The sequence below is a fragment of the Chiloscyllium plagiosum genome, unplaced genomic scaffold, assembly GCF_037043375.1.
Source record: "Chiloscyllium plagiosum isolate Xiang-an unplaced genomic scaffold, Cpla_swu_hap1 HiC_scaffold_13, whole genome shotgun sequence".
Lineage (NCBI taxonomy): Eukaryota > Metazoa > Chordata > Chondrichthyes > Orectolobiformes > Hemiscylliidae > Chiloscyllium > Chiloscyllium plagiosum.
This window is the reverse complement of record NW_028270151.1, coordinates 120747340-120760075: the sequence shown is the minus strand read 5'-3', so window position 1 is coordinate 120760075 and position 12736 is coordinate 120747340. Positions and strand designations below refer to the sequence as shown.

The 12736-nt window shown below is 42.9% G+C and overlaps 1 long non-coding RNA gene across 1 annotated transcript in view; it reads right to left on the bottom strand.

The window, feature by feature from the left end:
- LOC148148454 (uncharacterized) overlaps nucleotides 1–8409 on the bottom strand; it is a 34401-nt gene extending 25992 nt beyond the window's left edge. Inside the window, exons 1-2 of the long non-coding RNA XR_015759079.1 lie at nucleotides 8302–8409; nucleotides 2262–2348 (exon numbers count right to left, since the gene is read on the bottom strand). This is a non-coding gene — a long non-coding RNA (uncharacterized LOC148148454). The remainder of the gene's footprint in view (nucleotides 1–2261; nucleotides 2349–8301) is intronic.
- Nucleotides 8410–12736: the final 4327 nt, after the last annotated feature.

Below are 12736 nucleotides of genomic sequence, written 5' to 3'. Positions count from 1 at the left end.
GCACTTCTTCATCTGGAAGCTCATTCCACACATACACCACACACAGCTTGAAAACTTTACCCCTTAGATCCGTTTTTAATCTTTGCCCGCTCAACTTAAGCCCATGTGATCTTATTTTGATCCCACCTAACTGGGTTAAAAGACCCTGGCTGTTCACCTTATCCGTGCCCTTCATGATTATATAAATCTCCATGAAGTCACCTCTCAGTCTTTGACTCTCCAGGGAAATTAACCCTGGCCTATTCAGCCTCTCCCTGTAGCCCAAATCCTCCAACCCTAGCAAAGTCTTTGTAAACCTTGTCTGAACTCTTTCAAGATTCACAACATCCTTTCCAGAACAGGGAATTTCGAACTTAAAACATAATTCCTGAAATGGCTTAATCAATGTCCTGTCCAACCACAATTTGACATCCCAGCTTCTGTACTCAATGCATTGACCAATAAATATAAGCATACCAAACCCCACCTTCACTAGTCTGCCTACCTGCGACTCTCCTTTCAAGGAACAATGAACCTGCACTCCATGGTCTCTATGTTCAGCAACATTCCCAAGGACTTTACCATTAAGTGTACAAGTCCTGCCCTGATTTGCCTGTCCAACATCCAACAGCTTACATTTGTCTAAATTGAACCCAGTCTGCCATTCCTCGCCCCAATGGCCCATCTAGTCAAGATCCTGTTGTATTCTGAACTAACCTTGTTCATTGTCCACGACACCTCCAATTTTGGTGTCTTCTATAAACCCACTGACCATATCTCATATATTCACATCCAAGTCATTTATTTAAGGGCCCAATATCCATCCTTGCAGCACATTGCTGCTCACAGGCCTCCAGTCCACAAAGCAACCCTCCACCACCACCCTCTGCCTCCTCCCTTCAAGCCAGTTTGTATTCCAATGGCTAGTTCTCCCAACATTTCATGTTATCTATCCTTGCTAACCAGTCTGCTTTGTGGAACATCGTTCAGTGTCCATATAGACAATGTCCATAGTCTGCCTTCATCAATCATCTTTGTCACAACTTCAAAAAAAACTCAATCAAGTTAGAGAGAGAGAATTTCCCACACACAAAGCCATGTTAGCTATCCCTAATCAATCCTCGTCTTTCCAAATACATGTAAATCCTGTCCCTCAGAATCCCTTCCAACAACTTACCTACCACTGACGTTAGGTTTATTGTTCTCTTGTTCCCTGGCCTTTCCTTACCACCTTTTAAAAATAATGGCACCCATCTTCCAGCACCTCACCTGTCACGAACAATGATATAAATACCTCAGGGAGGGGCACTGCCATCACCTTCCTAGCTTTCCACAAATTTCTGGGATACACCTGATCAGGTCACAGGGATTTCTCCACCTTGCTACTGTTTAAGACATCTAGTACTTCCCCCTCTGTAATCTAGACACTTTTCAAGTGATCACTGTTTATTTCTCCAAACTCTCTAGAATAGAATAGCATAGTATTTCTCCCACCTCCTGTTGTTCCATAGATGGCCTTGTTGATCTTTAAGAATTCCTATTCTCCATCTGGTTATTATTGTATACTTAATGTATTTGTAGAATTTCTTTGGATTCTCCTTAAACTATTTCCTAGAGATATTTCAAGTCCCCTTTTTGCTCTCCTGATTACCCTCGAGTATATTCCTGTAAAAACGTGATCCTGTACTCCCAATTCCTCCGCCTCTGCCATATCTGCTCCCAGGAGAAGCAATTCCACTCCAGGACATCCCAGAAAGGTTTCCTCTTTCAAGGACCGGATTTCCCTCCCACTTGATCAACAATGCACTCCAACGCATATCCTCCACTTCCTGTACCTCCGCCTTCCCCCCACCCCTCCAACCACAATAAGAATATAATCCCCCGGTCCTCACCTGCCACCCACTAATCGCCATTAACCTCTGCTATGTCCGCTACCTACAGTCAGACCCCACCACCAGGGATATATCTCCCTCCCCAGCCCTTTCTATCTTCCGCAGAGATCATGGGATGTTTGGTGCTGATGTGCTGCCCCACGGATACCTCAGTCACTCACCCTGCCAAATGGCCTAGTGAGATTATCATTAGATGGATAACCCAGACACCCAGAAAACGTTCTGTGCCCAGGGGTTTGGATCCCGTCACGGCAGACAATGGAATGTGAATTCAATAAAAATTTGGAATTAAGAATCTATTGAAGATCATGAGTCCATTGCTGATTATTATGAAAACAAATCTCATCAGATTCGCTAATATCCTTCAGGGAAGGAATCTGCCATCCTTACCTGGTCTGGCCTACATATGACTCCAGACCCACAGCAATGTGGTTGACTCTTTACTGCCCTTTGAGCCCAGCCAGTGACATCCTCATCCTGTGAATGAATAACAAAGAAGGTCAAGTCTTGTACACAACCATACTATTCTTACAGAGAAGTGATCTCTTAGTAAATTTGCTTCTCAACTCCCTGCTGACTATTGGGGAGTGGGGGGGGGGGGGGGGGTCAATAGTACCATCCCAATAAGGAGATCATCCCTTTCTTATTTCTCAGTTCCCCCTGTATAACCTGCCTGGATGTACTCCCAGGAATACCCTCTTGAAGCCCAGCTGTAATGTTATCCCTAATCAAAAATACCACTCTGTTGCCCCCTTTCTATCTTTGCTATAGCATCTATACACTGGAACATTAAGCTGCTAGTCCTATCCACCATTAAGTCATGCCTCTGTAATTGCTATAATATCCCAGTGCCATGTTCAAAACTATGCCCTGAGCTCATCTGCCTGACCTATTGGGCAGGTGAAATAAATGCAGTGTAACTGCTCTGTCCTACCTCGTTCTCTGCCATGCTTTTGCCTGCCTTGACTGTTTGACGTCTGAACTGTCCCAGCCTCAGACTTAGCTCTTTCCTCACTTTCTCTTTCGGTTTACCCACATTCCTTCACTCTTTAATGCCTCCTGAATAGCACTAGCAACTCTTCCTTTCCAGTGCAGGTACAATCCATCCTTCTGATGGAGGTCAATTCTACCCCACAAGAGATTCCAATGATCCAACAATGTGAAATCTTCTATTCCTATGTCATTGGCACCAATAAACAACAGCCTTCCCTCAAAATGGTTATTCTCCCCTTTAAGAATATTCTGCTCCCTCTCTGAGACATTCTTATCCAAAAATTACACATTCGAATAATAAACCTTACACTCATCAGGTCATCATAAAAGGATTACATGACACATTGAAGGTTTGGGGAGACCTTTTGAGAGAATGCGATGATTCAAAGGAGAATTTTTAAGCAGCAAATGGGATTGATCTAGAACGCAATACTCACACACACAATGCGAATGTACTGAGTAATTCAATCAGAGTTTGGCAGAACATTTACTGAGATTACCATCTGAATGTCCACCTATAATATCCTGTAATACAAGTTTATAAAATCTGTCACTCTCAGTTCAAGTTAGAAACTCACACCATCCCCTCCTTGTGGCCCAGGATGACTGTACATATTACCCTTGAGGACAACAGCAGTCAACTCAGGGGGAAATTTGTGGGTTTCTAGGAGATTCCAACTGGAGATCTCATGTGACTGAACACAGCAGTTCTTTGACACATTGGAGAAAATGATCCAAGCGTCAATGAGATATGGGGAACAAGAATTACTTTCTTTTCTTTCATTCCGTGCTGCCGCTCTGCCTCATCTATAAGACATGGGTGTGAAAGGCTAATGCCTAACGATGGGCAAGTTGTCTCCATCCTGCCCAATGGGTATGAGGATCCTCGCAATCACTCCAAAGCGTATCCCTAAAAAGATAGCAAATCTGCCTGCTTCCCACTGCCCAGTGCTCTCAGTAAATGTTTGGAAGAATGGGAAGGGGGGGGGGGATATCTCCTAGAAAAGGCATAACTGTAAAGGTCTAAAAGGATTATGAAAAGAGAGAGATGCACAGGAGAAGGGGGCAACAAGTTGCCAGATGGGGTGTAACTTGGGAAAATGGGAAGTTGCTCATTTTGGAGGAGATAATAAAAGAACAAAGTACTATTTAAATGGTGGAAACTGTAGAAAGCTGCACCACAAAGGGACCAAGGGTAATTGTTCAGGAAACACAGAAAGCTACCACACAGTTACAACAGGGAATCAGGAAGGGGAATGGAATGTTTTGTTTCAAAGGTTTTTAGTATTAGAGTTTGGAATATATACCTGAGAGTAACGTGTGGAAGTGCTGGTGAGACCACCATATCTGCAGTAATGAGAGGAGTTTTGGTCCCTTGAGATAAGGAAATGTGTCACTTTATTGGAGGCATTTCAGGGAAGATTCAATGGGATGATCCCTGGTTTGGAGGGATTATCTTTTAAATAAAGGCTGAAAAGGTTGGGACACTACTCACTGGATTTTGGAGTAAGAGAGGTAATCTCATTGAGACAGATGGGATTCTTAAGGGTTTTGACAGGATAAATACTGAGAGGATGTGTCTGAGGGTAAATACTGAGAGGGGAGTCTGAAACCAGATTCTGAGTCACGGAATCAAGGGTTCTGTTTTGGATTCATCAAGATAAGGCAACACAGACACGGGTAAGGGGTTTCAGTAGCAATGGAGCTGGGGTGAGGTGGAGAAATGCAACTTTGAAGAGATTGGGATCGTGTGGATGTCTGATCAGAAGGTCACCTTGGGGTCAGATGTAACAGCAATATTGTGACGAGTGTTGTTCTGCCTCAGAGAGTTCCCAGTGGGAGGGAGGGGCTCAGCAGAAAGGTAAAGGTAAGGCAATGGGTTTAACCGTGACAATGTTTCATTGGAGGAAATTGCAGCTAATCGAGTAGTGGGAATGTGATAAGCAGTTTGATAACTGAGTAACAGTGGAGTAATGGAGAGGGATGATGGGGAGGGAGAGCTGGGCATCGTCAGTGAACATGTGAAACCTAACAGTGTTTTTGGACGATATCACCTCCTGGCACTATGTACGTGAGATAGAGGTGAGACCAAGGATAGATCGTTGAGGGACACCAAATGTAAGTAATACAGAAAGGAAAGGGAGAGTGGAGATGGAACAGGATTTTCCAACAACGGTGAGGTCAAATATTAGTTTTTCACAGAATGGGAGAGAAGGGCACAACCAAAGAAAGACCAATAGACAGAACAAGGAACAATATCTATGAATTGGCGAGGGGGGTGATGAGGCGGCAGCGGAGGACAGAGAGTTGGAAAGTGAGTTTAGCGAGATTAGGGTAAAGGGTCAAGGTGAGCTCTGATAAGGCTTGACAAGAGACTGGAGAAAGATGTAGGGTTGGGACGAAAACCAGGAACACCACGTGAGGCAGTTTGGCTCAGTGGGCTCGCGGGAGGGTGAGAAGCAGCAGATTGGATTATCTCAGTCTTAGTGTCAGAGAAACTCCATGTCCTCTTCACTCGTTGTTAGAGGAGAGGATGGAGGAGACAAGATGATGGACAGTGTTTTACAAAGAAACAAAACCAGGGTTAGTGATATTTAAAATGACTGATGTATTCAGCTTTTATCCAGAATATTAAAACAAATGACTGAAGTCCTGGTTCGAATCCCGTCTTGGCAGATGGTGGAATCTGAATTCAAGAAAAAAAAAGTGTTCGGAATCTCCTGATCTCCATGGAACCATTGTCAATGGCGAAAAAAATCCTGCCAACCTGACAGCGGCTCAGCCAGCTACTCACTGTACTAATCACTGCAAAGTCTCAACACAGGAATGAAACTAGATGGACCAGTTGGCACCTAACAAGGCACCAGAAATTACAACCACAGAATCAGCCCTCTCAATGGTGCAACGTCCTCCTCACTAACATATGGTTTTTGGTGCCAAAATGTGGAGAGCTGTCTCACAGACTAGTCAAGGAACAGCCTGACATAGTCATACTCATGGAATCATCCCTTACAGACAATGACCGGACACCACCATCACCATCCCTAGATATCGAGAGTGTGGTGCTGGAAAAGCACAAAAGGTCAGGCAGCATCCGAGGAGCAGGAGAATTGGCGTTTCGAGCCGAAGCCCTTCATCACCCTGACCTGCTGTGCTTTTCCAGCACCAGACTCTTGACTCTGATCTCGAGCATCTGCAGTCTTCACTTTCTCCTGAAATCTCTGGATATGTCCTGTCCCACCAGCAGGACAGACCAGGCAGAGGTGGTGGCACAGTGGTGTACAGACTGGGAGGATTTGCCCTGGGAGTACACAGCATTGGCTCCGGAGACCAGGAAGTCTCATGGCTCCTGCCGATTACCACGTACCGTCCTCCCTTGGCTGATGGATCAGTTCTCCTTCATGTTGAACAACATTTGGAGGAAGCACTCAGGCAATAAAATGGTGTCGAACGTACTCTGGGTACAGGATTTCAATGTCCATAATCAAGACGAGCTCTGCAACAGAATTACTGACTGAGCTGGTCAGGTCCTAAAGGATATAGCTGCTCAACTGAGTCTGCAGCGGGTGGTGAGGGAACCAACAAGAGTGTAAAACATCCTTGATCTCATTGTTATGAATTGACCAGCAGCAGATACATCTGTCCATGACAGTATCAGTACGAGCGACCATCACACATTCCTTTTGGAGACAAAGTCTTGCCTTAAAGTTGAGAAAAACCTCCATTGTGTTGAGTGACACTATCACCGTTCTAAATGGGACAGACTTCGAAGAGATGTAGGATCTCAAACTGGGTATCTATGAGGGTCTGTGGGACATCAACAGCAGCAGAACTGTACTCCAGCACAATCTGTAATCTCATGGGTTTGTAAATCCTGCTCTCACCCATCACAATGGACAGTAAAGGAGGGCATACCACGTGCAGCACCAGGCAGACTTAAAACTGAATTGCCAACCTGGTGAAGCTATCAAACAGAACTACCTGCATATCAAACAGCATCAGCAGCAAGCAACAGAGCTAAGTGATCCTACATCCAATGGAACATTTCGGAACTCTGCAGTTCTGCCACACCCAGTTGTGAACGGTGATGGACAATTAAACAACTCACAGGAGGAAGCATCACATATATCCCCACCCTTACTGATGGAGGGGCCTCACACATCCATGCACCAGATAAGATGACAGCATTTGCAGCAATCTGCAGCCAGAAGTGCAAAGTGGGATGATCCATCTTAGCCTTTTCCAGTGGTTTCTAACATCACAGATGAGAATTTTAAGCCAGTTCGATTAAGTTTGAATAACATCAAGAAATGGTTAAGTAGTGCAAAGGCTACGGGCCCTGCCAATATTCTGGCAATAATACTGATGGCTTGTGCTCCAGAACTCGCCACCCACCAAGCCACATACTGCTCCAGCACTGGCATCTACCGACAATGTGGAACATTGCCCAGGGATGTTCAACACAAAAGCACAGGACAATCCAACCCAGCCAATTTCCCTCTATCAGTCCACACTCGATCAGTAGTAAAGTGATGGAAGATGTGATCAACAGGGCTACCAAGCAGCAGCTGCTCAGCAACAGCCAGCTGAGTGACACTCATTTTAGGCTCCACCAGAGCCACTCAGCTCCCGATTGTGTTACCGCCCTGATTCACAATCTGGCAACCAGCTGTATCCCAGAGGTGAGGTGAGTGTGATAACTCAGGCCCACTCCAAGACCACTATTTCTAGCTGATTCCACCCTTGTCTCAGCTCATATACTTTCATCCACCTTGTGTTATCTCCAGACTTCATTTTCCAAACACACTCAGGCCCAGCTTCCCACATTCAACCTCTCTGTCATCTCAAGAAAGTCTAAATCTCTGCTTGTTGATTCATCGAAAGGCTCCTAATTAGAATCAACAGCATACAGCCATAGAGATGTACAGCAATGAAACAGAGCCTTCGGTCCAACCCGTCCATGCCGACCAGATACCCCAACCCAATCTAGTCTCACCTGCCAGCACCTGGCCAATATCCTCAATTTCGAATTCTCACACTTGATTTAATTCCTGGCTGTGATCATCCCTCGCTCCCTGCACCACACACATTTTGACACCTCGACAACCCATTTTCTTCAAGACTCCCAACCATTTGTTAATTCATTACTTCACCTGTGTGGATGTTTCTACAGTTGCTGAAGCAGCATAGTCTGAAATTCACAGCCAAAACCTCACAGGTCTGCTTTCCACCTTTAAGACATCCCTCAAAACCTGTTTTTTGGCAATGTTTTTGGTCACCTGACCTAATATCTCCATCTCTGGTCTTATGACTAAAGTTCTCAATCGTACTTTTGTGAAATTATAAGCATGATAATAAAAATACAAACTATTGCTGATTTAGACATTATTTTCAAATCATCACTGTTGCTGAATGAATAATCTATAATGCCACTTACCCAACCACATTGTAGGAACACCTTCAGCACACAAACTGCAGCTGTACAAGAAAGTCAAACATCACCCTCTCCACAAGCAACAGGGCTTTGGCATTAATCACTGCTATCTGTGGAAGGAGAAACACAGTTGATGTTTCCGGGAATGCAAAATGGGTTACAGTGAATGAAAATGGTGCAGAATTTGATAGTCAGAAATGGAAGAAAAATACACTTGCTTGTTCGAAAAAAGAATTGTTGACTGTCAAAAATATTCAAGATAAAAGTAATCTGATAATAGATCAGCACATGGTCAGGGGCTGGGCCGCAGTGAAAAACTCATTTACAAAGGGTCTATAAAAGTCATAATACAGTAGTAAACAGACCAAAAATACACCCATGGTTCGAGACTGAGGAAGCTAGATATTGACAAAGTGGTGATGAGGGAGCCCAAAGGTGAATCAGAGCAGTATGGGCTGCTATGATCCCAATGACTCCATACCAGAGAAAGGCTGCACATGCGCCTGGCTGCACCTTGCCCCCTACAAAGATGGCGGCTCCGCACGTGTACAGTGAATCGTTGCCCCAAATAAAGATGGCGGCGCTCACTCAGGCCTGCAGCTGCGCTGAGGCAATTCCCCGTTTACTGCAAAAAAGGAATTGGGACGTTCAAATTTGTGTTTTCCGACGTGCACAATTTGTTTGTAGAGCCTCTCCGCTCGTAGCAACACAGTTTTTCTCCGGTTTCCCTGTTTATTTCTTTCCTTACCGTATCCTTTCTCTCCATAACCTCCCGAACATTCATTGCAGCGACTCTGCGCCGCGCGCGAGGGTGATCACATGGTTTAGTTTAGCTCCGCCCTTCATTCACTTTGATTGGTTGGAGGGCCAACATCCCGCTCGGTCATCCAGTCCCGCCCACCGTCCTTTCATTGGTCCGGTGCTGACATCAATCACCCGGGGGTCGCCTTGTTGACTCGAGCATGCGCAGTGTGTCCTGCTTTAGCTGATATGTTGGGTAATGTGATGGGAAAGTTTACTGAGGGTAAGAATTCCCTTTGTATGAGCTCTGCAGTAGATTTCCTTTATTCATGGAGGGAATTGCCTTCCTACTCATGACTGTATAGCTGTGATTGATCAATCAGTGCCATCTGAATCAGTACATAAACTGCCCATTTTCACAACATCTGAGATCTTTAGCATATTGTATCACGTTCTTCTTTGGAAACAAAAAAAAACATGAAACAGAGCCTCCAGGAATCGGAGCAGGAGGAGGGCATTCATTCCCTCCAGCTTGTTCCCCCATTCTATCAGATCATGGCTTGGCCAACCCAGACCTCAACACCTCTTTTATGCTTGATCCACATAGCCCTCAACTGCCCTCTTTTAAAATAATTTGAGATAGAATCATAGATTCCCTACTGTGTAGAAACAGGCCCTTCAGCCCAACAAGCCAGAATAACCCTCTGAAGAGTAACCCAACCATTCCCCTCCCACATTTAACTTTCACAATTGTTTGGGCGAGAAAATTCTACGAATTAACTGAGAGAAAAAAATCTTTATTTTTTCTAAAATGAAAGTTCCCTTATGTCATGTCCCCTGGTTTGAGACTTCACTAGTGCTAGATCTAGTCAACATCTACCCTTTCAAGCTCCTCAGAATCTTGTTTCCGTAAGATCACCCCTGCTTATCTATTCTTGATAGGTCAACCCTTTCATCCTCGAAGCAGCTAAGTGAATCTTTTTTGAATGGTCTCCGATGTGGTTTATCCTTTATTAAATATGGGAGCTAACATTATATACAGTACTCCAAGTGAGGACTCAGCAACAGCCAGTGTGGTTAACCAATCCTCAGTCCATGCTAATACATTACCCCGATACCATGAGCTCCTATTTTGTGCAATTAACTTTTATGTAGCACCTTATCATTTGCATTTTTAAAATCCAAACACAGAACGTAATTGGATTACCCTTTATCAGCCCTGCCTGTTATCTCCTCAATGAACAGTCGCAAATTTGTCAAATATAGTTTCTCTTTCACAAACCCCAGTCTATCATGTTTTAATGATAAGCTTTTCTAAATGTCCTGCAATTTCTTACTTTAATATTCGACTCTGTAGGTTCTTTCAGTAGATTTGCTAAGTATGATTCCCCTCTCTTAAATCCATGCGGACTCTGTCCAATCCTGTCACTGTTCAGTAAGAAACTTGATTGTACTCCAATATAGTTAGTAAATGTATCTGTATTTATTTTTTAAAAATAGATTACTTATAAATGTTGGACCCATGCAATAATCAATGAATTTGTGACTCTGAATTTGGGTTATAATGTTTTTTTTTCTGTTAATTCCTTTTCATACTGTGTTATGCAGACAGCACCGAATGATCACTCTTAATTGTGAGTAACTTTGAAAATAATATATTTTAAAAATGACGTCCCAAAATGCTGCCTCATTATTGTGCAAGGAGGATTTTGCATTCAATAATTTGCAGATAAAATTGAACAGCTTTTTGCTGCAATTTGGCCAGACTGAAGATTACACCAAAGTGGCAACTCTGCTCTCAAATTCTTACTTGACACTGCCCAAGGCGATACTGATGGGACTTTACTTTGCCATTCTTGTTCACCAGCTTTATTTCCAGGTTTAATCCTATAATCATTCTAGAGCTTGTAATTTTAGACAACTTCTCTTTTAGGTACATATGTAAATATCATACTGAAATGTTGCACTGAATGGTACCAAATCTGAAATTAGTCTCTAATATGATAGTAACATGTTCTGACCCTTCTACGTATGTATTGGCATAAGTCTATGCCAGTTATTTTTCTGAAGCCTGTGTTTCCTGATGAAGGGCTTATGCCCGAAACATTAACTCTCCTGCTTCTCGGATGCTGCCTGACTTGCTGTGCTTTTCCAGCATGACACTTTTCCATACTGATGTCCAGCTTCTTTGGTCGTCACTTTCTTCTTTGAGGAGATTAAACCAAGAATATTTTTTGTTGATCAAAGTGCAATAGGAACCAATTCATGAAATTCAGATATCTCACATTTACCTTAACTATGTGAAGGCTAAGACATTACTAAATGATTGTCAGTAATTGAAACCGTGCTGACAAACTTGTGCAGTATCGGTGCTTCAGCTTGAGAGTGTTCCCAGGTATCGCGCAGCTGCAGTATTTTGTTTTGCACTCAGCTATATGTTGTTCTCACTTGTTTCTTTGTGAAAGATTACAAAACTAACTTGAATGAATGATTTCTTTAACCAATGTTGGGAGACAAAAAAGTCAGTATTTCAAGTGCTGATAAAGAAAAATAAACTGATAATCAGTAGAAAGGGTTTAAGATGGATATGGAACAAATGCTGGCAAATAGGACTAGATTAATTTTTGATATCTGGTCAGCATGGGTAAGTTGGACTGAAGGGTCTGATTTTGTGTTGTACAACTGTGACTTCATTCTCTCAATTATTCAAGACGTTAAATACTTCGAGGAGAAAAGAATTTATGCAGACAATGCACTTGAAATGATGATTGAGGTATATCAAACTCACATTGTTGCTGTGGTTCTGTTCGCCGAGCTGGAACCACAGCAACGAGCACCCGAGCTAAAAATCTTCGCACAAACTTAGAACTCACATTGTTTCATGACCTTTTCCTCTGGATTCTTCAATGAACAAACTTGTTTTGTTATCTGAATAACTATGTATCATGTGATTTGTTTTGCACAAAATATTTCGTGATGATCTAGTGAACTATTAAGAAGTGTTCATTTTTAGAATTTAGGCAGCTTGATTATTAAGCAAGAAAAGGTTAGCGTTTTACTTCCACTGAATCATTGCTCTATAAAAGGTAACAAGCTTTTTATCTTTTCTGGGCACTGACTATATGAAAGTCAATGCTGAAGGAAAAAATCCTCGTCAGTAATGTTGACACATATGTTGGAGTAATTGCTTCTGGTCACTCTTCAGGTTATAGAGGCTTGGAAAGAAATGAGTTGGCCAAAGTTAGCAACATCATTTGGATGGACTATGCTCATTGGGGAAACTTGCAGGATCTGTAGAAGGAACACGTGTTTCAGAGTGTATGCAATAAACCTGAACATTGTTATTTTTTTCACAGAGCTTGGGACCCGACTGGAGCAGCAATGAAGCTCGTATTGTTTTTTTAAATTTCCGAGCTTGCCAAATTATTGTTGGTAAATGCAGGTGACTTTATCAAAGCACATTTCACACTCCCCAGCCAGGAATTTGATCCCAATTCTGTCAGTCCATCCATTCCTATGGATAACATGTATTTTAAATGTGAGCATTCCATTTAACTATTTGAATTGAATACTTCAGTGGTTAAGTCCTCTTGGATTCTTAATTTCAAATTACTCAAATGTGATTTTTTTGTCCCCCCTGAATTTGCCAAGCACTAGGCAGTTCCGAAATATTCCAAATATTTACAATCGATGCATT